Genomic DNA, 25,568 nt, shown 5'->3' on the forward strand with positions numbered 1-25,568 from the left:
TATCGTGTGGGTGTGCGTATGAGTATCCCAGACGACTGTGCTGTATCCAAAGTACCTTTTATCCCTGTGTGTCCTTGCAGCCTACTTTGGCCTATCTAAAGTTTATAGTATTGCAGCAGAGGAACTTGAGCCTATTTCCTGATTTTAATTAAGCCTTTTTGGGTTACAGTGACCCAGAGGCAACTATCTAGCTAGTTCAGGCAGACTCGGAAAAGAGCTTAGGCTGGAATTGCTGGGTGAACTGAAGGTTTTCCTCAGAAAACACCCACGTTGGCAAGTCACGTGGCTCAAATTGGATGGATAGTTGGTAGGCTGCCCTTTTCTTCTCTGGTGGCACAGTCAGTAATCTGACTATTGGTCCTCGTGGACATTTTGGGGTCCTTCTAGAGGATCTTGTGGTTTGTGGCCAACCCTAGTGAAGTTTGTTATTTCTGTTCTCTGGTTCTACAGGCAACTGCTCCCAGGTGAGTGGCGCGGCTGGCCCTTGGTCAGGTTGACTCCATAGCAGGGCTATCCTAGGAAACTTCATTTGAAGATAAACCCATCACCACAGGGGTTGAATCAATAGGGAGAGACAATTCAGAAGTGGGCTTGGGTTAGGTAAAGTAATCTGAAAGAGTCTAGCTGGCCAGCTGACTTCCAGAAGCTCTGCTGGAGCAGAGCAGTGCTGGCCAAGTTACTTAATCTCTCTGTGCCTCAGTTTCCACATCTGTAAAATTGGTTAACAATAACATCTACCTCACAGTGCTGTGGTGAGGATTAAATAAATGATATATCCAATATGCATACTCTAGCATCTGGCACATAATATGTGCTTTTAAAAGCATGGGCGGGGGTGGGGGCGGTTACAGAAAATCAAAACTGTGGATTTCTTAAGAGACATGGCACAGCTGGAATAAATTGTCATGCAAAATCCTTGAGGCCTGATCCCCCAGATGTGAGGTCCACGGCTGCTCTCTGCTACTGTGGTCCATCAGTCTGTGTCACTGCATAACAGGGCAGGTGGAAGTGTCCCTGGGCTAGCAGGCTCACTGAAAATTCAAAGCACATGCACTCAGCACAGTCATGGTAATAATAGTGGTAAGGAATTGGAAACTGTGGTGATGGCTTCCCGATTCCACAATCATTACAGTTAAGGTGTGCCTGTGGGGCCACATATGAGAAGAGTCCTGGCCCAGGCCCCTCATACACTCTCCCCAGGCCCTCTCCTCAGGCCTGATGGCTCATCTCTCTCATTCTTGAAGGTTCTACCAGTGGCTCAGGGGCCATGTTGGCAGGCCTGGGTCTTCTTGACACCCTTCCCTCTCCTAACCACCTGCTCACCCTCCAGGCTTACAACGAAAACCAGACACATCACTACCCACCCTTCTCCATTTGGTTTTTAACCTTAAGTGAAAAGCTGCTTGTCTTAAAAAAATTAGAGATCCTGTCTTTACCTCTGAGACACTTTGATTTAGAGAAGACAGGGGACTTCAGTGCTTCACACTGAAATGCGAACATTTCAGGCAGTGTGACAAGCCAATGCAGTCCTCTGCCATTGTGGGTCCCTAAAATGACATTGGGCCTTGCTCTACCTTGTCCCAATGCAGAGGGTGAGTTAGATGCAGAGCTAGGTTTTCTAGGACACCTGAAGAGACAAATATGAGGTCAGCGCATGGCTTCATGGGTCTATGGGCACTCAAGGCCCCTCAGAGCTCTTGCTCTTGTCTCAGGATTGTTCTTAAAACATTGTGACTGGGAGTCCTAGGACCGCTTCTAGTAGGAGTTCAATTCCGCATACCATTAAAAAAGTCATTTCTTAGAAATTCAAGTCCATATCAGGAATGATAAAAGGATGGCTGTCTCCCAAGGTCTGCAAGCTGTGTAGGATTTAGCTGCAAATAAATAAAATAAATAAAGGAATCCAGTCCCTTTTTGTTAATTGTGCCAATGCTTTCATTTTTCAGGCAATTTCAGTTCAGTCCAGATCTGGTTTCTGGAGTCACATTTTTCCAATCATCCTTCCCATTTGCAAGGAGGAGTCTTATGTCCAAGTATGTGATTTGAATTTGCCCAGGTGCTGCCAGTTAGGGAGGGTTTTCATATTCAAAGCTGCACATGCTTTGGAAATGTGACTCCAATGATTGCAAGAGGAGGCAATCATCTCTGGAGGGGAGGGGTTGGGGAAGGAAGCTTGTATGGGAATTAGTGGGCTCCATCCTTGGACTTCAGCGTTTCTCAGGCATCTTGCCTGCTCTGTCTATTCTCATGCCTTTAACTAGCGCCGTTAGTGGAGCTTCCATCCCTCAGTGCAGTCCTGTCGCTGGAGCCCTAGTCCTGGTTTTCCAACTGCGTATGGCAGCACTGCCCTAGCTGGAAAGCTTGTTAGACAAATACCGAAATGATTCTTATGATCAGGCAAGTTCAAGAAGCCTAGGCAATGTTTTTTCTACCCAGATGTTCCACCATCACCCGAAGCACAATATGATTAAAACCATACTCATCCTAAAAGCAATTCATCCTAAAAACTGTACTGAAAGAATGAGACATAACTGTACTGAAAGAATGAGACAGATCTACACGTGGTTATATGGAACAGTCAGGGTGTGCCTGTGGGGTTCAGATGAGAAGAGTCCTAGCCCAGGCACCTCATGCACTTAGTGACTTCACCTCTCCCCAAGCCCAATGGCTCATCTCTCTCATTCCTGAAAGTTCTACCAGTGGCTCAGAGGCCATGTTGGCAGACCTAGGCCTTCTTAACACCTCCAAGAAGGCTCCTGAAGTGAAAAAAAAAAAAGCAGGCTGCTGCCATTACAGTGGAAGCTCGCTTAGCTGACGTCTGTGGGGCCAACTCTCACAATTAAAGGATGCTCTCCATTTCCTGTGTAAAATGCACTGATTGATACCCACAGTGTTCTGGATGCACTTGGTCACCACTCCCTAGTGGGTCCAAGCACTTCCACTTTTACTGATTTTTAATTAACTAACTACTCTCCCAGTTGAATAGATAAGAGAGTCTATTTGTAGCTAACAAAAAGATGCATAGCATGAACCTATTTATTAACAGAATTTACAAACACATACATAGGCTTGTAAAATGCAGATAAAATTTCAAGAAATGTGACCAGTGGTTACTTCTGGGAAGGAGTATTGGGTGTCTGGGGTAGAAAGTTTCCCCCCATACCCTTTTTCACTGTTTTTGTTTTTTTTTTTTACAATGTTCATGCATTATTTTTTCCTGAATTTTTATTTTGAAAAAATTCAAACGTACAAATAGATCAAAGAAGTAGAACAATGAACATACATATAACCACCAAGATTCCACAATTAACATTTCAACATAGTTGCTGTGTAGTTCTGTTTCTATCAGTCAATTTACACACACACACACACACACACACACACACTCACACACATATATTTGAAGGTCACAGGCATCATAACACATTCCCACTAAATTCTTCAGAATGACTCTTTAAAGAATAAGAAGATTCTCCCTCCTAACCACAATATATTATCATAGCTAAGAAAATAAACAATAATCTCCTAATATAATCTAATTTCCAATCCATATTCAAATTGCCCCAATAGTCCCCAAATGTCTTTCATAGCTTTGTAAAATCCAGAATCCAAAACCAAGGTTTGTGTATTGCATCTACTTATGTCCCTTTAGTGTCATTTAATCTAGAACAGTGCATGCTCCTAATTTTTGTGTGTGACACTGAATTTTTGAAGAGTTCAGGCCAGTTGTCTTGTAGAATATCTCATATTCTGAATTTGTCTGTTTTCTCATGGTATGTGGGTTTTTTAAAAAATAAAAAGATTTAATAGCAATAGCAATGGTAACAAAAGAAACCAGGCTCTGTTTTATATAAACAGCAACCTTAAAATGAGTATGCTATCCCAATATGCCTAGTAGCAGCATTGCCCAGTCTTCTGGTTTCCATATCAGATTCTTTAATCATCCCACTATCTTTCTTTCTCCATATTCAGCCAGTTCCCAAGTCTGTGAATTTGCCCTTTGACATGCCTAATGGCTTAATGCCTTCTCTAGTCCCACCATGCCCCTAACCTGGATCAGGCCTTCAATACCTCAGCCCTAAAGTATTGCAACTGCCTCCTAATTGACCCCTCTAGTGCCAGAATCGTCCCCTGAACACCTGCTGCACTGTGAATATAGGAAACACACTGCCTTTTCTATGTCAATCCTATGTGGAAAACCATCAATGGCTACTTCCTATTTCCCATCTTTCTTCAGTCAGAGCCAGCTTTGAACGTAGCCTTCAACGCCAGACAGAGACAGATCTCTAACTAAATCCTAGCGCTGCCATTACCTGCTGAGTGGCCTTAGAGAAGTCACTAGGCTTATCTGGCCTTCCATTTTCTTATCTGTAAATTGGAAATAACAATTATGCCTACCCCTCAAGTTTGACCAGCATTTGCCCACAGAGCTCCCACCTTTTCTAGGGGTCACTCCAAGCCTCATCCTTTCTTTAAGTCTCAGCTGAAGCCTTGCCTCCTCCAGGAGGACTTCTTATTCACAGCAGCACCCCCTCTCTGAATTTCCATAGCACTTGTGGTCTATAGGGAATAATTTAGCAGATACTAGTCTTATTGCCCACTCATATTTACATTTTCATCTTTTTTTCTTTTCTTTTTTGAGATGGGGTTGTGCTCTGTCCCCCAGGCTGGAGTGCAGTGGAGTGATGATGGCTCACTGCAGCTTTGATCTCCTGGGCTCAGGTGATCCTCCCATCTCAGCCTCCTGAGTAGCTAGGACCACGGGTGTGCCCCACCAAATCTGGATATTTTATTTTTAGTTTTTGTAGAGACAGTGTCTCCCTACATTGCTCAGGCTGGTCTTGAACTCCTGGGCTTAAGCAATCCTCCTGCCTCGGCTTCCTAAAGTGTTGGGATTACAGAAATGAACCACCATGCCCAGCCTGTTATTTTTTCTTTTTTAACATTTGTAGACATTTTCATCTTATCTGCTCATTTGGATGGCCAGGGCCCCTTGAGAGCAGGAGTAGATCTACCCATTGTTTCTCCTAGAGCCTCTTAGAGAGCTAGTGCTATGCTGAGCATCCAGCAGCTCAGAGTTGTCACTTGACCGTGAGAAGATGCTTTGTTCATCTTTAGAGTCCTCCTTCAACTCTGATTGTCTCTAACTCCAGCGAGACAGGAAGGACCAAGGGTTGCGACCATCATCCAAATAATCATAGTAATTCCATCTATTTATAGAGCACCAATTATGTGTCCAGCACCTTGAATATATGGATGCTCCTTGACTTATGATGGGGCTATGTCCTGATAAAACCGTCATAAATCAAAAATATCATAAATCGAAAATGCATTCAATACCCTAATAAGCCCGTCATAATGTCAAAAAAAATTGCAAGCCAAACCATTGGAAGTTGGGGACTGTCTGTATATTCTATTTGATGCCAATTAAGCAGATAAAGAAACAGAAGGGCCGGGCGCGGTGGCTCACACCTGTAATCCCAGCACTTTGGGAGGCCGAGGCGGACGGATCATGAGGTCAGGAGATCGAGACCACGGTGAAACCCCGTCTCTACTAAAAATACAAAAAATTAGCCGGGTGAGATGGCGGGCGCCTGTAGTCCCAGCTACTCGGGAGGCTGAGGCAGGAGAATGGCCTGAACCCGGGGGGCGGAGCCTGCAGTGAGCCGAGATCGCGCCACTGCACTCCAGCCTGGGCGACAGCGAGACTGTCTCAAAAAAAAAAAAAAAAAAAAAGGAACAGAAGATCAGAGAGGATAAGCAACTTGCCCAGGATCACTCAGGTATTAACTGCTGAAGCTGGAACTTGAACCCAAGTTTGTTTAAATACAGAGCCCATATTTGTTCCCTGCCGCCTCTGTAGTAACAGTGACCAGTATACTGACAGAAAGAAGGACAAGTTATTAGAGCTGCTGGGATTAGAATGCAATTTATTCTAGTACTCTTTTTATAAATGAGAATGTCCACCCTGAGAGTAACATTGTGCTACCTGCGGTGGTGTAGTTTCTGTGAATTTGCTTCCTCTCAGAATCAAGGTCCAGAGACATGCCTCTCTGTGGTCATGGGAGAGAATGAGACAAAGCAGCTCACAATGGATTTAGGATCCCTGTCTCTTTCTCAAAGAGTCTGAAACTGATCATCTGGGTTAAGGGGAACACACAGTTAAAAGCAATGATAAAGATAGGTAGGAGAGTAAAGGAAGAGAGAATGATGAGATGGCAAGTAAACAGGGGAAAGAATAGGCAGTTAGACTGGGAAATATGTGTAGGGGAATCCCACATGAATCCCTAAAAAATACCCTGTGCAGTTGGGGAGTGGTGCACGTGTGAGTGTTTGTGTGTGTGTGTGTGTGTGTGTGTGTGTGTGTGTGTGTGTATGGTATTGATTTTAGATCTATGTGTGTGTGTTCAATCTTTAGATTTAAATAAAGAACAGACCAAATTCAGAGTCTAACTGCCTCCTTCTCAGCAGCCACTTCATCACCCCCATGTCACATTTCCCAGCTGGAGGGCAATAATTGCATGGCCAGATCTGGCCCCATCTGGGAAACACCAGGGTCTTCCTGAATCGTCATACACCATGCTGGCTGCCAAGGCATAAGGTGACCTAAGCGAAGCTTTCACACAGGCCATGTGCACCGTCATAAAATCTCGAGAGAATGTGGCAACAGAGACAGACTTGACTTACCTGCCAAATTTCCAAAGGGAAGAAGGAACTTGCTGCGTCTGTATTTGCCCCCAGGATTGGAAACGTATCTCAGTCACTGGAACTGAAGAGGGGTGGCCTTTACCTTCATAGGAGAGTCACTCTTTATACAAATCCTTCTGATGGCCTGATATATGTGTGTGTCTTTATATAAATAGAGCTATATACTGACTTTGCCAGATTGCATCAGCTACCTGCTTAACATTTTACTCTGGTGCTTTCGAAACAACACTCTGAAAGTCAGAATAATATGTGGCCTCTGCAGCATTTCCCAGTTTGGCATTTTGTTTACAGAGTAAAAGAAAGCTACTCACCCTTGAGATCATCAGTGATTGAATGATACCTACTGTCATGTGTTAGAAGCCATGTCACCTTGACAGAGCTCATTCACAGGAAGAAGGGCGGGGAGGAGGGTTATAACATGGTGGTGGTAATTCTTAGAGAAATCAAGCAGTGAGCTGGCCACTTGTTGTGCTTGCTGTTGCCAAGGCAGTCTTTCATGTCTTTATTCAGTTAACACATATCAGGCATAGGGAATACAAAAACAAATAATATATGTCCCTTCCCACCAGGAATCCAGCCTTTGTCCCGAGTTCTCTCAAGGAGCCCACTGCCAAATGAGAGGTAAGCCTCTTCAGGAAGAATGTGCAGGGAGAATGAGAACATATGGACACAGGGAGGGGAAAACACACACTGTGGCCTCTTGGGGGGCTGTGGGGGGTGGAAAGCATCAGGAAAAATACCTAATGCATGCTGGGCTTAGTACGTAGGTGATGGGTTGATCGATGCAGCAAACCACCGTGGCACATGTTTACTTACATAACAAACCTGCACATCCTGCACATGTACCCCGGGACTTAAACTTTTAAAAAAAGAGAGAATTTTTAGGGATTGCTGGTCAGTATGGTTGCCTGAGCTGTTGCAGGAAGCTCCTCCCCTGCTCCAAACACATTGTTTTTTGAAAAATTTAAATATGTCGTAGAGAGCAAAAGCAAAAATAAACATATTCTAGTGCCAGAAATGAAGAGGGAGCTCAAAGCCATAGCAGCAACTACACAGCCCACAGAAGAACCAAAGGTGGTCACACATCCTGGGCGAAGGGTTTGAATGGCAAGGTGGGAGCGGGAGTGAAATCTGAGCTCCTATGGAAAGTCAGCAGTGGCAAGTGCTGGCCCATAAGTGGGGATGGGGGAAAAAACACAGTTCAGAAGTGTACTGGCCACTTTGAGCTGAGAGTAGGCAGTCACATAACCCAAAGTACATGACTCCAAGGTAAAACAATTCCTGCCAAATTACAGTAATAACACTAGCCAAGTGCTTAATTATGTGCCAGACACTGTCCTAAGTGCTTGGCTTATATTATTTAGGTTGATGCAAAAGTAATTGCGGTTTTTGCCGTTGAAATAAGTGGCAAAAACTGCAATCATTTTCCACCAACCTAATAACTCATTTGTAGAACAGCCCTGTTTTCCAGATGCTGAAAGTGAAGAACAGAGAGATTAAATAACTTACCTAAGGTCACACAGGTACTAAGTGGCAGAGCCAGAATTCAAACCCAGGTGGTATATAGCACATGAATCTGTGTTTGTATCTATGACTCAGGATGAATGCATAGCTAGAACTTACTAAGTCCATAAGGAAATAAACCACCATAAGACCAGTGCAACCAATGGAAGAATTCATACCTTAAGAACCACAGCTAATAGGGAAATCTAAAAGGGATTTTAAAATAAGTATGCTGAAAATGTTCAAAGATTTTTTTTTTTTTTTTTTGAGACAGAGTATTGCTCTATCACCCAGGCTGGAGTGCAATGGTGCGATCTCAGCTCACTGCAACCTCCGCTTCCCGGGTTCAAGCAATTCTCCTGCCTCAGCCTCCTGAGTAGCTGGGATTACAGGTGCCTGCCATCATGCCTGGCTAATTTTTGTATTTTTTAGTAGAGATGGGATTTCATCATGTTGGCCAAGCTAGCCTTGAACTCCTGACCTCAGGTGATCCACCCGCCTCAGCCTCCCAAAGTGCTGGGATTACAGGCATGAGCCACTGTGCCTGGCCGAAAGGCGTTTTAAAAAGGAATAGAAACTAGAAGGCAAGAATAGAATAGTTTGAAAAATACAGGTGAATGCAAAAAAGAACCGAAATATAGGCATTGCAATGGAAAAAAGAACACTCAACAGAGGGATTAAACAACAAACTAAACACAGTTGATGAGAGAATGAGTGAACCAGAAGATAGAGCTGAGGAAATTATCCAGATGCAGAGCACAAGAATAAAGAGATGAAAAATAAGAAAGGAAAGCTAAGCCACATGGAGGACAGAATGAGAAGTTCCAGTAAGTGTCCAGTTGGAGTTCCAGAAGGAGGGAAGAGAGAGAACGAGGAAGAGGCAGTATTTGAAAGATAACAGAGGATATTTTCTAGAGCTGTGGGAAACCATGAGTCCTCTAACTTCCTGTCTTAGTATCAGCCTCTGGAGCCTGCAGGTCTGTAGCTAGTCCTCATGGGAGGAGTCAGCCTCTTAGCTCTGCCACTGCTGTGATAATAGCTCAAGAGCACCAAGTTGTTTATATAAACCAATGTTTCTCAATGTTATTTAAAAAAAATTATCATCTCCTTCATCCCAGGAGCCTTTTTAGACATCTTTTTTTTTCTAATTTCTCCCCCCATTAAATTTTAATACCAAAGATATGCTGTATATCTGTGTATGTATTGTATGTGTACCTGTGCTTTGGGCAAGCATCCTATAGGATGTCCCCATCACCTGGAAGGAAGGACGTTCTACTTCTTTTTGCCTCTTCCTTGGCATGGCTTTCTACTCATTCTTCAGGTGTCAGGTTAAATGCCACAACCTGAGCCTCCCAGAATAGATCAGGCCGCTATGTTATATGCTCTCCTTTAAGGTACTAATGTAAAGTATAAGTAAATAATGATCTGCGTAATTACTTATTCAGCAGAGGCCATGTCTCTCTTGCATTCTGCTGTGTCCCTGGGGCTGAGCACACTGGCGGGCAGTTGGTAGATGCTCAAATAGCTGAATAAATGAATGAACACCATGAGTGGCATTACCTGAGCAGATGAGAGGAAAATCACAGCCCTGGGAGGAGCCTTGGAAAGCTATTTTAACTCTTCCCCAGTTTATGGGCAGAAGTATTGTGTAACTACTTCTGAAAGAGCAAAGTATGTGCTTTTCTTAAAACCACACTACAGTAGTTCCTTTTTTCTTTAAATAGTTTTCATTATTTGGAAGCAAAAGGTGGTCAGGAAGCAGTTGAGAATAGAGACAGACCTCTTTTTGAAAATACGTAAAAATAACATCTAAAATCATTTCCTATTTTAGAAGAGCCAGGGAAACTCCCAGCTTCAAAGAAACCCTGTAGTAAATTCTTTTGTTACAAGGAATAATGGAGCAAATTGAGTGAAGATTCTCTTTTTACCTACCCCCCAACAACAAAGACAGGTTGAAATTTGTTATGGTCACAGTGGTGTGCTCATACCAACTCACAAGAGACAAATTAATTTTGAGAGCTGAGTTGTTAAATTCAGCCATTATTAGAAATTAAATTATATAACCTTGCAATTAAATAAATTATATGAAAAACAAAGCTTGGCTAGGTGTGGTGGCTCATGCCTGTAATCCCAACACTTAGGAGGCTGAGGTGGGAGGATCACTCAAGCCGAGGAGTTCCAGACCAGCCTGGGCAACATAGGGAGACCCTATCTCTACAAAACATAATTTTAAAAAAATTAGCTGGGTGTGGTGCCACACACCTGTGGTCCCAGCTGAGGCAGGAGGATCGTTTGAACCCAGGAGGTCGAGGCTGCAGTGAGCTATGATCATGTCACTGCACTCCAGCCTGGGTGACAGAATGAGACCCTGTCTCAAAAAACAAAACCAAAAAACCCCAAAAGCTAATACATATGCGAAACTCATCCCTTTCTAATTATTTTACTACACTTTGCGAATATCCATGCTCTTGAGGTTACTTATATCTTTTATATCAGTATAGTGGAATACTATATAATTTTCTGCCACTGGACATCTCTTCCCAACTCCACATTCTGTGACATCAAGTTGTGTAGCCTGAAGTTGGCCATAGTAGGACTATTTATGTCACGGAAACTGGCAAATGCTACAAAGCAGTGCTTAATCTATTGTTGTGTTGATTGTCTTGACCAAGAGTTGAGAACTTTCCCCACAGTCTGTTTTTGTGTAGCCCACAAGCAAAGGATGATTTTTACATTTTTAAAGAGTTGTTAAAAAAAATGACCATGTGGCTACAAAGCCTGAAATGCTTAGCCAGGCGCAGTGGCTCATGCCTGTAATCCCAACACTTTGAGAAGCTGAAGCAGGTGGATTGCTCGAGCCCAGGAGTTCGAGACTAGCCTGCTCAACATGATAAAACCTCATCTCTACAAAAAACATAAAGAGTATCCAGGAGGCTGGGCGCAGTGGCTCACGCTTGTAATCCCAGCACTTTGGGAGGCCGAGGTGGGCGGATCACGAGGTCAGGAGATCAAGACCACAGTGAAACCCCGTCTCTACTAAAAATACAAAAAATTAGCCGGGCGTGGTGGTGGGCGCCTGTAGTCCCAGCTACTCGGAGAGGCTGAGGCAGGAGAATGGCGTGAACCTGGGAGGCGGAGCTTGCAGTGAGCCGAGACTGCGCCACTGCACTCCAGCCTGGGCGACAGAGCAAGACTCCATCTCAAAAAAAAAAAGTATCCAGGCATAGTGGTGCACAACTGTAGTCCCAACTATTTGGGAGGCTGAGGCAGGAGAATTGCTTGAACTTGGGAGGCAGAGTCTGCAATGAGCCAAGATCATGCCACTACACTCCAGCCTTGGTGACAGAGCGAGACCCTGTCTCAAACAAACAAACAAAAAGCCTAAAATATTTACTATCTGGCTCTTTAACAAAATATGTGTGACGACCCCTGATCTAGGCTTAAGAAAGATGGAGGAAATGTTAATAGTACAGCTGAAAAACTGTGTTGTCTCTGTAGCTGTTACATTGTAAACAGCACAAAAAATTTGAGGAAATATCCTTCCAGTATTTAAAGATGATTATCTGATTTAGTAAAGAAGTCATTTATGTCACTACGTGAATCAGAGAAATTTTGACATGCATTTTGTTGTTTTGCTTTTGTCTTAATCATAAATGTAAACCAATGTATCAGCCAATACTTATGTCAGAACCATGCTTGTTTGTTAATTGCCACCTTAGGTTGGATATGGATACAAGAGTTAGGTAAAAATCAACTAAGGCATGAGTATGAATGTTAATTAGCTGTATGAAATTTACAAGAATGAATATTGTATATTTTATTATTTTTGGATCACGTGCCACACATTTAAAATAAAGATGTGTGTGTGTGTGTGCATATGTGCATGTGTGCACATGTGTAGATTGTTAAGCATTTACCAGAACACACTGGTAAGGAGGGGCATAGGTCTGAGAGGATTCTTTGAGTCTTTGAATAGGTTCATGGTCCCTTTTCTTCAGGGGTTCTGAGCAAAGTTCCTAACCTGAAAACAAACACACATCTGAGCCATCTTAAGGCATTTGAGTTACGGCTGCAAGTTCTAACCCTCTTCATTTGATCATGGTGATGGGGGAGGCTGTCTAGTCCTTGAGGCCTTGAGTTGCCTGGGAAAGTCTTCAGGAAAAGATAACATTTCACTTTGGTGACAAATTTGTTGATTTTACAGATAACATCCACATTTTGCCCTCAAGGAGCATTCAACAAGGACATTGGTTTTAATGTTTTTCTCTAAACAGTCATTAGTACAAATTAATAAATCTTTTTGTTGAGGGAACATTGGGCTATATTTCATCTTTGTTCCGCTAACAGAAAAAAAAAAAAGAAAGAAAAGAAATGTGCTTCCTTGGGTTCAGGATATGAAGAACAAGAGACTTTGAAGTTATATGGACCTGGCGTGTGCCTCTAAGTCATACCAAGGACACAGGACACTGGTTATGCGCACGAGCAGAGCACATGTGAATGCGTCCTTGCTTTCTCTGGCAGTGGAATTTAGAAACCTCTAGAACAGAGGTTCTCAAACTTAAGGGTGCCTCAGAATCACCTGGAGGACCTGTTAAAACACAGATGACTGTGTTTTACATTTTTACATTTTTATGTAAAATGTCAACTCTTGGTCAAGACAATCAACACAACAATAGATTAAGCACTGCTTTGTAGCATTTGCCAGAGTCTATACCACTCCCAGAGTTTCTTTCACTAGGTCCCTGGTAGGGGACCCAATTTGCATTTCTAATCAGTTCCCTGGAGAGGCTAATGCTGATGCTGTTGGTCTGGGAGCCACACTTTGAGAACCAGCAGTCTAGAAAGAAAGCCCCAATTTTTTACATGCCTGGTTTTGATTATATTATGCCTGGAGATGTTTCCTACAGGGTCACTTTGACAGCTCGTGGTCATCTAAGCAAGCTGGAAGATGCCTTTCTCTCATAATTCACACAACTGCCAGGCAAAAAGCTTGGCTGCTCTGACTGCTCTGAGCCTGCACCATTTCAGCTTTGGGGAGCATCAGGTACATTCCCATCAGAAAGTCCTTTGGGGCCTGAGTTAGCGTGTCAACTCCTGCAAAAGCAGAAGACACAGTGAACCTGGCTTCCTGACCTGGCTGTCCAGAAAGGGAGCCAGAGGCCCAGAAGATGCAGTGCAAGGTGATGTGCAGATGAGGATGTTGAAATTTTGGCACTATTAAGCTTCAGGTTTTATCTGAGGGAAGGAGTGAAAGAGAGGTGAGAAGCACTATTTTCAAGAAGGTGGAAATGATGGTGGAACTTCCTTTCTCCATGAGCCAGAGCAGGACCATAGAGAAGTAGAGCCAAGAGGGCTAGAGAATGCAATGCAATATCTAAAATGTCTCTACTGGTTATCTTTGGGAGGTGGGGCCATGGGAGATTTTTTTCTTTCTATGTTTCTGCATTTTCTAAATTTAAAAAACTTAACCTGTACATATGCTAATTAATAATAAAAAACTCCCCGCTATATCTCCATTTGTAAAAATGCAGCCATAACATACATAGATAGGTGCATAAAGTATATTAACCTTAATTGCAAGCTTTGTGATTTTGGAGTGTGTGTGTGTGTGTGTGTGTGTATGTGCATGCATTTGTGTGTGTATGTCTGTGTGTGTTTGTATGTGTGTTTATGTGTGTTTGTGTGTGTGTGTGTGTGTGTGTGTGATATAACCAGAATCTAGATCAAGATAGAGAACATTTCCAGCTCCTTAGAAGGTTCCCTCATGCCCCTGGTCATTATCCCCTAAGGGTCACCACTGAGTCACTGGCCTTTACCATCACCAATTAGTTTTGTCTATTCTTGCACTTCAGAGAAATGGCATCATAAAACACGTATTTTTTGTGTGTCTGGTTTCTTTAGCTCAATCTAATGCTGATGAGATTTACCCATTTTATTGCTGATTAGAATTCCATTGTAGGGACCCAGCACAATGTATTTATGCATTCTTCTGTTGATGGGCATTGAGGCTATTTCTAGGTTTGGATTATAATGGGTACCTCTATTTCATTTAAAAGTTAGGGTATAGCCATGGAAATGATAGATTCCCTAGTAGTAACAGCTCCCTTTGATGGAATGCCTCCTTTGTGGCAGGTATTTTACTTAGTTCTAATCTTTTTTACCAACCCTGTGGGATGATGCCATTATTCCCCTGTCACAGGGGAGAAGACACAAGCTGAGAGACGGCAGGTTGAGTTCTCTGTGAAGCAGATGCTCTGACAGGTGGGAGTGCAAGAGGTTTAGCGGGAAATACCTGTGAAAGAAAAGGGGAGAAAGCAGGACCAGGCAAGAGGAGCCCAGAGCAGGATGCAGACCTGTCAAAGTCTGTGCCCAACAGGGAGCTCTGGAGCAAATACTGCCTTTTAGAGGAGTCTTCTGGGTGGTGGAAATGGGCCTTGTATCACCTCCTTCATCAGTCATTGGCTAGGGGCCACCTCAAGAACAGCATGACCTTGGCTCAAAAGCTGAGGCAGACCCTGAAGAAGCTAACAGCTGGAGGCTGTCAAGTAACCACACTCCTTCCAGCTGGTCAGCGGGTTCTTTCTTGACAGGGGATCTAAGCAGTGCATCTCTGTGTCTAACATAGCAAGCAAACGCAGAATCGGGGACTCAAACCCAGGCTGTCTGGTATCAAAGCTTGTCCCCTTTGCACTCTGCCATTCTGCCTTCCCTAACTCAGGAAACCTTATACTCAAGAGGTCAAGAATCTCCCAAAGGCAAGAGTCAGGATCGTCAGTTGCTAGGTAGGGCCAAAGCTAGTGGGAGGTCATGTTCCCTTTCTATCCTGGGCAGTCTGCTGCAACTGTGAGGTGCTCACTTCCCAGCAAAAGTGGGAAGGACGTGTCTAGAATAAGTCCATTGCCACTTGCTGGGGGACTGCCCAAAGTGTGAAGCTGTGTGACCGGCAAAGAAGATGCAAGCAAGAGCATTTTTCCTTTGAGAAAAAAAAAAAAATGAAACCAAACCTCTCTGATTTCTGAAATTCTAGACTCTAACTATAGCTTAAACTGAGAGTGGACAGTCTTAGGAGGGTGAAGATGGGATGAAATTCCCAGCTAAGGGGAAAAGAGAAAAGACTTTTCTTAAACTCATGACGGCATCCTCAGAAACAGGAATGGAGGTCTACACTGAAGCCTAACTTTCCAGAGAAAGGAAGGTTGGTTCTGCAAACACATATAACTTTTCCACATGATCTCCTTCCAGGCTGAGTCATTAGACCTAATGTCGGTGACCACCATTTCCCTGGGCAATGATCCTTTCTCTACTGAGTGGATGGAGGGATGAGAGGCTTCTGGGTGTGCTAGGCTGAGACATTGGGACTATTGTAGGCCCTCCATATCTGACCATTCTTTCCTGTCAGTTAAAAATGTTGTGGATCAGAAATAAACCCTCACGTTTATGGTCAATTTACTTTCAACAAGGGCATCAAGACAATTCAATAAGGGAAAGGATAGTCTTTTAAATAAATGGTGCTGGGACAACTGGATATCCACATGCAAAAGAATGGAACTGGACCTTTACCTTACACCATGTGCAAAAATTAAATAAAAGTATATCAAAGGTCAAAATGCAAGAGCCCAAACTATAAAACTCTTAGAAATAAACATACATGTAAATCTTAGATATGACACCAAAAGCACAAGCAACCACAGAAAAAATACATCTATTTTTTCTTTGATGAAATGGAGACTTCATGAAAATTAAGAGCCTTTCTGCTTCAAAGCACACAACCAAAAAAGTGAAGAGACCACCCATGGAATGAGAGAAAAATTTTGGAAATTATGTATCTCATAAGAGACTTGTATCTAGATTACATGCAAAACACTTAAAACTCCATAAAGCAAAAAGACAAATAACCCAATTAAAAATGATCAAAGGATCTGAACAGACTGTCTTCCAAAGAAGATACACGAATGCCCAATGGAGCACGTAAAAATATGCTCGACACCAATAATTAGGGTAATGCAATTCCAAGCTACAGTGAGGTACTACCTCACACCTATTAGGATGGCTGTAATAAAAAATACAATGGAAAATAACAACTGATGGTGAGAATGTGGAGAAATCAGAACCCTTATGCATTGCTGGTGGGGTTGTAATATGCAGCTGCTTTGAAAAACAGTTTGACAGTTCCTCAAAATAAACATGGACCAGGCACAGTGGCTCACACCTGTAATCCCAGCACTTTGAGAGGTCGAGGCAGTAAGATCACTTGAAGCCAGGAGTTTGAGATCTGCCTGGGCTACGCAGGGAGACCCCATCTCTATAAAAAATAAAAAATAAAAAAAAATAGCTGGGTGTGGTAGTGCATGCCTGTAGTCCCAGCTACTCAGGAGGCTGAGGCAGAAGGATTCTGGAGACTAGGAGTTTGAGGCTGCAGTGAGCCAAGGCCCCACCACTGCACTCTAGCCTAAGTGAAAGAACAAGACCTTGTCTCAAAAAAAAAAAAAAGTTAACTGTGGAGTTACCCTATGATCCAGCAATTCCACTCCTAGGTACATACACATCCAGGAGAATTGAACACAGATCCACATAAACACTTGTACCCGAATGTTCATAGCAGCAGTATTCACAATAGCCATAAAGTGGAAACAACCCAAATACCCATCAACAGACAAATGGATAAACAAAATGTGGTATAGTCATATTATTCAGCCATAAACAGGAATGAAGGACTAATGTGTACTACAACATGGATGAACCTTGAAAACATGATGCTAAGTGAAAGAAGCCAGACACAAAGATCACATATGCATGATTCCATTTATATGAGATATCCAGAATAGGCAAATCCATACAGACAGAAAGAGATTAGGAATTGCCAGAGGATGGAGTGGGGAGAGAATGGGAAGGACTGTTTAACGGGTACGGTTTCTTTCTGGAGTAATGACAATATTCTGGAACTAGTGATGATGGTTGCACAACTCTAAACCTAAAGTCACACGTCTATGAAATGGTAGGGCTAAGATGTCAGTCCACTCAAGTCTTACTCCAGCACCCACACCCAGAGTCACTCTGTCTAGAGTTGGATGCCCAGACTTATAATTCAGTATTCTGGATCCTGGGCATCATGTTCTAGTTTAATTTTTTTAAGGGATGTCTGTTTATTTCCTCAAAAGGGCCTCTAAGGGCCCTGGGAAGGACTAGTGATGGGTCTAATTCCGGCCATAATGGCCAGCTCACACTAGTCTATAGGAATTCCACACGGGTGAAGCTTTCACACAAAGGTTTCAAGGCTGAAGACAGAAAATTCTAGGACCGGGAAAGACTTCCTTCTGGCCTGCCCCAATTTCCCTGAGATTGGGGCAGGATGGGCTAAGTGTGAACACTCCAAACAAAGAGGAGCCAAGCCCTCTCCCACCCTACCCACCTCCCCCAGTGAGCAAGTACATTGTGGTCTTTAACCAAAACCAAATGAGAAGTAGTGGCTACACTGGGTGGCAACAGAGCAGGCAGGCCCAGCGAAAATGGGTCTGGCCTTTGAAAATGGCCTCCCAGAGGCTGCCTCCCAACGTGGGGCCTTCGGCATTGTTCTGGCCTTTGTGGTCCCCGGAAATCACCCACAGCAGGATCTGTTAGGCCTGAATACCCATCCACAGGGGCAGGAGGGAGAGGTGTGTGAGTTATTAGGGGCTACCTCTTTTTCTGGCCCATCCCATCTTTCCAGGATCTTCCCTATGGTCTTCCTAGTTTCATGTGGTTCAATTAAGTCCACCCACATCTCTGGAGTGCCCACTCTGAGAATTCAGGGATGATTTGACTCACCTGCCCTCAAAGAGTTCACTTGCCAGTGGGATATATTTTGGAGCCAGACAGCTTGGGTTCAAATCCTGATTTCAACATTCCCCAGCCATGTGATGTTGGGCAAGTTACTTAACCTCTGAATTTCCCAGGGCCCTCATCAGTAAAATCAAGATACTGATGTTAATATGTGCAAAGAAGGTAGAACAGTGACTTGCGCATTGTAAGCTGGAGATGAGTGTGAGCTCTTATTCTCCAGAGTGAGCAATGCTGTGGTTGGAGAAACACAACACTTGGTGGGGGAGCACAGAGGAGAAGGCCAAACTCAGACAGAGGGAATCCAGGAAGGCTTTCCGAATGAGGTGACCCTGGAGAGGAGCCTTGCAGAATAGGTAGGAGTTAGGAGAGAGAAGCAGTGGGGAAAGAGCACTTGGGATGGGGGAAGGGGCGTGAGCAGTGGTAGAGTGGCTGAGAACTGCCTGGTGTGAGCGGGATGCTGGGGCAGCTTGGTATTTCTGGAGCTGGAGGTCCGCAGTAGTGGAAGACAAGGCTGAAGCGGGCGGTGGGCTTGGCGGTGGCGGGGCCTTACACAGCCTGGCTACTCTCCCCGAAGTCTCCTGTTTCTCCCTCTGAGTCAGGCCAGCCTGCTCTTGGCCATGGGGCTTGCCCTGGATCTCGAAAGAACCTTGGCTGGGGTTCACAGGAGGCTGCAACCATCTCCAGGAAATGCCGAGGTGATGAGGATGGCCCTGCATACGGCTAATGTAACTGTCACTCCAGTCTCCCCACCCCACCCCCACCCTGAGAAACACATTTTTGTCTCTGTCTCTGGAAAACATGTGTGCAAGCAAAGTTTGGCTGGGTGGCAGCTGAAACTTTTTTTTTTTTGACAACAGAAAGGCACCAACAATCTGGCTCTTCCTGCCTGGGAGCTCCCAGCTCAGCCTTCTATGTTCACCTGAAAAGCCCAACACCCCTGGGTGGTCCCATGCCACCCTGGGGACTGTCCTCCATGCATCTGTTTCCTGCTGACCTTACAGCAGAAATCCAGCAGGCAAAGGGACCCGACTGCCTCATGCTTGAGGAATGCCTCCCGAGCCCCCTCCCACCTCCTGCCTCCCAGCTTCCAGAACTCAACAGCTCGCCTCTTGTGGGTCAATGTTTGCAGAAAATGTTTGCAGACTTCATATCATGCCATTTCCAGGAATAATTAGCAGTCAGGCAGTCAGTCTCTCATTCAGGTCTGGTGAACGAAAACCTCAAGAATGTGGAGCTGGGTGGGGGTGGGAATGGGAGTGGGTGAGGTTTGGGGTGTTTGCCCATCTTGCCAGCCTGCCTAGCTGGCTGAGTTCACAAGCCACTGGATCCCAGTCCCTGAGCACGCCACCAAGGAACCTGCTCTGACTGGCCTCCATGGAACACCGAATGACTGGTCATTTTGTTGTCCCATGAATGCCAAGTCACAGTGTAGCCTCCAGCCCTGCCATGCAAATAAGACAAGGAGATGCCTTAGCTCATGCAACTCACACCAAGAGCAAGCAGTCACGGGCACCTTTGCCAATCATGTCTCATTGCCTGGAGGATTTGGTCTCTGCAAACTCCCCTCCCCCATTCTAACCTAAAAAAGACCCTGCTGGTTTCAAGTTCCCAGCCCCAATTCAACCACATGGTGAGCAGTTAGGGATCTTTCTGAGAAGGCTGTTATCTATAACATGCTTGGGAGTTCCTTGCATTATTTTACTGAGCCAAAGCATAATGTGATTGCCTTGCTTCTTCATTTGTTAAAAAAATTTTTAACCCCATGAGGTGAAACTCCTATGACATCTTGGGTGTCGGGCCTTCAACTTTTGGCTAAGACCCAGTTTCTCTCTGTGATAGTCCAGTGTTATAAGTTTTATAAACAGATGCCTGAGTAAATGCAAAGGACTTTCTGTCCTCCTAAATCACAAACTAGATCAATAGACTGGCATGGCAGAGTATTTTTAGCAAAATAATATTTAACAGAAATAGATGTAAAATGTTATAATTTGGTCCAAAAAATCAATTGCACGCATATAAAACAGGAGAAAACTGACCTAATGGTAAAACATGTTTAAAAGTGGGGAACAGGGGGGAAGGCTTAGGAGTGTCTGTTGACAGTCAGGTCACTGTAAGTCAATGTATGATGTGACCAGTTGTATTAGTCCATTTTCACACTGCTATAAACAACTACCTAAGACTGGGTAATTTATGAAGAAAAGGGGTTTAATTGACTCATAGTTCCACAGGCTTAACAGGAAGCATGACTGGGAGGCCTCAGGAAACGTACAATCATGGCGGAAGGTGAAAAGGAAGCAAGCACATCTTACCATGGTAGAACAGGAGAGAGAGAGAGAGAACAACAGGGAAAGTGCCACACACTTTTAAACCATCAGACCTCGTGAGAACTCACTCACTATCAGGACAACAGCAAGGGAGAAATCCACCTCGTGATCCAATCATCTCCAACTAGGCCCCTTTTCCAATCTGACATGAGATTTGGACAGAGACACAAATCCAAACCATATCACCAGCGAAACAAAAAGCAAAAATGGTTGTAAGTTGCATTCATAAGAGTCTAGTCTTCGGAATAAAGGAGTTCAGCCCTGACCTCATAAATCAAGCAAAACGCTCCCAAGTCATTGGGTTACATTTTGGGCACCACAAACCCATGGGCAAAGGCATAGAGAGTGATAAAGCTGGGTGGAGAAAGTTCTGTTCCTTTATTATCTATCTCCTCACTAGAATGGAAACTCCAGGAGGGCAGGGAACCCATTTGTTTCATCCACTGCTGTATCCCCAGTACAAAGTACACTGCCTGTCATATAGTATAAGCTCAGTAAATGAAACTGAGAGCCTGAATAAATGAAAAAAAAATCCTTTTCAGAGCCATTCAAGAGTGTGAAACCATCTCTGGTGGTGACCACCCTACTATTGGAATAGTCCAAAGAGAGGAAGGATAGCTATTTGGTGTGGGAACTGTATAGGGGATTCCAGGATCATTAGATAACCTTGCAGGGTCCTCCCGACAAATTCCAAGGGCTTATCATAACATCCTCTGTGGGGAATGCAGGGTCTGACGGGGTATCTCTGGATGGTCCCAATACCCTAGCTGGCTGTGTGCTCAGTAGCCCAAGAAGCCTGAGTTCTCTTGTGTACTTCCTTGTACACTCTCTCTTCCCTTCTATTTTGACATTAAGTAGTGTCTCTGGAGCATCCTGTGGTAGCTGTACTAAAATCAGGCAATACTCAGTTATCTTCCTCTTTGATGGAAATGTTGGTGCTACTAATCTAATTAGCTGCCTGGAGGCACATCCCCACTCTCTGAAGAAAAATACCCTTGGTCAATATGAACCTCAGTAAGAACTGATGATTCTGATGAAACAGAGCAAAGGATTCTCTCATAAGTCATGAATGTTACCCCAAAAGGGGGCTTCATTTGAAAACAAATCCACAATATACTAATGAACAAGTTAGGGGCTGATTATTTACTATACATAAGTTGCTGCACTAACAATGCCCTGTAATAGGCAACTGGCTGCTGGGTAAGAAGATTTCAGAATGGATCTGGTGTTTTTCCTCCTTATTGAATGTACTTCTAGGCACCTCCATAAATCCTGTCATTTCAGAGACTCCTTCAGCTATATACTATTAGAGGCAAACTCAAGACTTACTGAGTACTTTGTCAAGGCTCAAACTCCTTATGTAAGTCACAAAAATATGGATTTTCCCCCTCTGTGTCTGCTTAAACTGAAATAGCCATTTTGGAGAATCCAGTAAGTGCTGACAGGGGAAAAGGTGAGAAAGAGAGAAACATCTCAGGCTTGTGAACTTGCTGAAATTAAACTGGGTGAGCCTCTGCAGGCTAAATTATTTTTAAAATGAAAGAAAAAGAGAAAGGAAAGAAGGAAGAGAGAGGAGGAGAGAAGGAAGAAGAGGAAAGAGGGAGGGAGGAGAAGGAAAGGAAAGAATGGAGGGAAGGAGGGAGGGAGGAATGGAGGAAGGGAAGAAGGAAGGAAGGAAGGAAGGAAGGAAGGAAGGAAGGAAGGAAGGAAGGAGAAGGGAAGGGAAGGGAAGGAGGGAGGGAGGAAGGAAGGAAGAGACAGAAGGGAGAGACAGAAGGGAGAGAGAGGGGAGACAGGGAAAAGGGAAATTTGAGTGGATTTGTGTGACAGGATGTGAGGAAGAAAATGGCCCATCATTCTGTGGCCATTTCTTTTCAGCCTAGAAACTCTATCATGTGAAAGTCTCATCATAGTCTCAATTTTTTTTTTTTTTTTTTTATAAATGGAGAGGTTTAGTCGACCAAATGATTCCAAATGAAAAGTGGCCATAGGATACAGAGACCACCCTGGTCCCCAAGCCCTGTGGCCTAATAAGGCTGTTTCAGATTGCTGCCTCCCTCACAGAGAGATGGAATTTGTTGATAGTGAGTGTCAAACGCTGGAGAGATTTGTGGATGGTTAGGCTGACACTGTCTTTTGATCTCCATCTGTTGAGGGAGGAAAGGGGCTGGCCTTGCTTTCCAGCATAACTTAATCCCAGAATGAGAGCCCAAAAAGCTTCCAACAACCTGACCTAGGTACTGCCAACCATTTTTCAAATGTCCCTCACTTGCCTTCACTCTTCTGTTCATGAGAAGAAATGTGGCTATAATCTTGTGTGGGGCTGGGTAGGACCGTTCACACGGTCTTTATCCTGCAGATGAAAGGAAAAATGTTCAACAGATGGATATTTCTAAAGCCTACCACCCTTTGCTTTTTTGAAGCTACACATCTGTTGGGTATGATCACAACTCCCTACGGAGTGAAACACAAGACGGCCTACTTGAACACCAAAATCTTGGCCCAACAGCCCACTTGGGAGCCATTTAGGATATGGCCCTTTTATGACACTTCACAAGTTGAATGGCAAAGGAAGATACCAAGGTTGCCCAAAGCTAGCTGAATCTTAGATCTTCTTCAGAAATTCTAGATTCAGGATGACATGTTGAGGAAAAAGATTCCAAGCACTGAATCTTAGAACTCATTTTCTCAGCCTTATGCCTCAAATTCTCTTGGGAGTCCTGAAACAGACCTGTGGAGACACTCTTAATCTATGCAATGCCAAGAGAGCCTCCAGCCAAAAGGCCACTCAGGAATGAAATGGAAGGGTTGGGGTAAGGGCAGGGATGTTTCTATGTCTTCAGTAGATCCAAATAAGAAAAGCTCACACAGGCAATAAAAGAAGGCCAAAGTGAGAAAGGACCCAGGACAAAATAAACGTGGTTCCTACAGCATTCAACCCATACATAACCTCAATCAGTGCACCGTGACCCACAAGCATCTGTGGTGCACAGACATGGGTAATTTAGAACTGTAGAAAACAAACATCAACAGCCTCTCAAACAGTGGTTGGCTGGGTCCTCCACTTTCCTATAGGCTATGTTGGTTTCATGTAGATGTGGCCCAAGATAGACCACACTAACTGCTTTGGTACTTCCAGGATGTGGAAGAAACTATTTTGGAGTATTCAAGGAAAACTTGAAATGGGTTCTCATTGGTTTCTCACTCCTTCCTCTTCCTGTCTTTACAGCTAGCAATACAGATCAGACCCAATCTTTCAGCAGAACAGGAAAGAAAGAACTCGGCCCAAGCTCTGCTTTCACAAAAAGAACACAGGACAGGAGTTTGGGAAGAGAAAACTCATTGAGAAAACACTCGTTCTTTATTCTCTTCAATTCTTAGCTGAGGCTCTTTGGACAAATGTAACCTTCGGGACCTCAGTTGTCCTAATCATAGTATGCGGTGAACAAGAACAGTGATCCATCTGAGGCAGGGGAGCAGAATCAGTCACCACTTAATGCATGGAACTCTGGAGTCTAGGATCAGTGGGCTTTGTTCTGAGCCCATAGACAGCCTCATTGTCTCTGAACTCTGCTAAAGGCTGAGTTGGCTCATAATTAAGAAGAAAAAGTAAGCTATTACATCTGGGCAGAGCCTAACCCTGTCGTCAGGCCTCTTGCTCCTTTTCCATGCTAGTATTCTAGACCAGGCAAGTCCAAGACAGAAGTTGCTGAGATTGCCTTGTCCCCCCCACAGGCCTCCCCAAACATCTCTAACCACGTGGCCTGGATAGAAATAAAGTGGCCTGGCCGGGCGTGGTGGCTCACGCTTGTAATCCCAGCATTTTGGGAGGCCGAGGCGGGTGGATCACCTGAGGTCGGGAGTTCAAGACCAGCCTGACCAACATGGAGAAATCCCGTCTCTACTAAAAATACAAAATTAGCCAGGCCTGGTGGCGCATGCCTATAATCCCAGCTACTCGGGAGGCTAAGGCAGGAGAATCGCTTGAACCCAGGAGGCAGAGTTTGTGGTGAGCCGAGATTGTGCCATTGCACTCCAGCCTGGGCAACAAGAGTGAAACTCCATCTCAAAAAAAAAAAAAAGAAAGAAAGTGGCCTTTTTTCCCTCCTGCCATTTACGTCCCCAAAGGATGGAGGCAGAGTTAGAACTCACGGTGTGGGCAACCAATACAGAAAATCTGAGCTCTTGAGATCCATTTTGAAGCAGAGATGGAGAGTCTGAATTCCCAGATGGACCAGGTCACAACACCATTGCTCAACCCTCTGTTGTTCTCAGCGAGGCTAGAGTAGCCCTCTTTCCGTCCCCCCAAAAGGTAGAATACGGGCTCGCAGAGGCAGGAGCAAGAGAGGAGGCTAGAACAAAGGAGTCTTTCTTTAGCAGAGTGACCTTCCGTAAGTCACTTAACCCTTCCAATGCCCCTTGCTGTCATGTGACTCAAGTCATAATTTATTGGTTAGAAACGTTCAGTTGCTCAATGAAAAGTAATGGAAAAAGGGTGAACTCGTACAGTCATTCTACTAAGGAAACTTTGTCTATTCAAAGTCAGGTTACAGAGTGGCCTTTATTTTAATTAAAAAGCATCTGGAAATTGAAAAGCCTGTTTGGCCCGGGGCCTCATTGGAGAGTAACTGAGGCATGTCATCTGGCTGGGCCATCCCCTGGTTCTCTCAGTGGGGGCTGGCGGGAATAGGGGAGTGGAGGCTGCCTGCCGAGGCCTGATGCACTTTTTGTGACCGAAGCAGATAAGCTCCGCCGCACATACTGCTCCCTCCGCTGACATTATGGGGGCTTCTCTTACACCTCCATCCTCAACTAGGCCAGCAGCAGCAGGCTTCGTCGCCCGTGGCTTTGCTAACTGTCTTCTGAGGGAAGGGGGTCTCCCACTTTAAGCTTGTATTGTCCCAGAGATGATAAGAGATCCCAATACCAGGATGTGTTCCTGCATTCCCTGACAACCAGTGCTGACAGCAAAAACATTTCTAGACAACTTCTTGTGACTTAAATTTTATGTAGGCAGCATGCTCCCTGGCCCTGCCCTTTACAGAGCACAGAATGACTGGACAGAATGGAATGCTCATCAGATGGAAAGACGCAAAACCTATTTCATTTCTGATTGTGGCTTTAATCAGGTCCATTGTCTAGACTGGGTCTCAGTGTCCTTATTGGAGCCAGTTTTATGTATGGGTCCCAAACAGCACTGATCATAGAACTTCT

At 44.3% G+C, this 25,568-nt stretch overlaps 1 protein-coding gene across 3 annotated transcripts in view; it reads right to left on the reverse strand.

Moving 5' to 3' along the window:
* PLAC1 (placenta enriched 1) overlaps window positions 1–25,568 on the reverse strand; it is a 209,995-nt gene that overhangs the window by 91,507 nt on the left and 92,920 nt on the right. For 2 of the 3 annotated variants that reach the window (XM_032756449.2, XM_032756447.2), the window contains exon 1: window positions 6,688–6,829. The exons of the other annotated variant lie outside the window; for it this stretch is intronic. The gene's annotated coding sequence lies outside the window, so the exon portion shown is untranslated. Of the gene's footprint in view, window positions 1–6,687; window positions 6,830–25,568 lie in introns of those variants that run through there. 3 annotated transcript variants of the gene reach the window in all.

Source organism: Hylobates moloch, unplaced genomic scaffold (assembly GCF_009828535.3).
Source record: "Hylobates moloch isolate HMO894 unplaced genomic scaffold, HMol_V3 SCAFFOLD_7, whole genome shotgun sequence".
NCBI classification, from domain to species: domain Eukaryota; kingdom Metazoa; phylum Chordata; class Mammalia; order Primates; family Hylobatidae; genus Hylobates; species Hylobates moloch.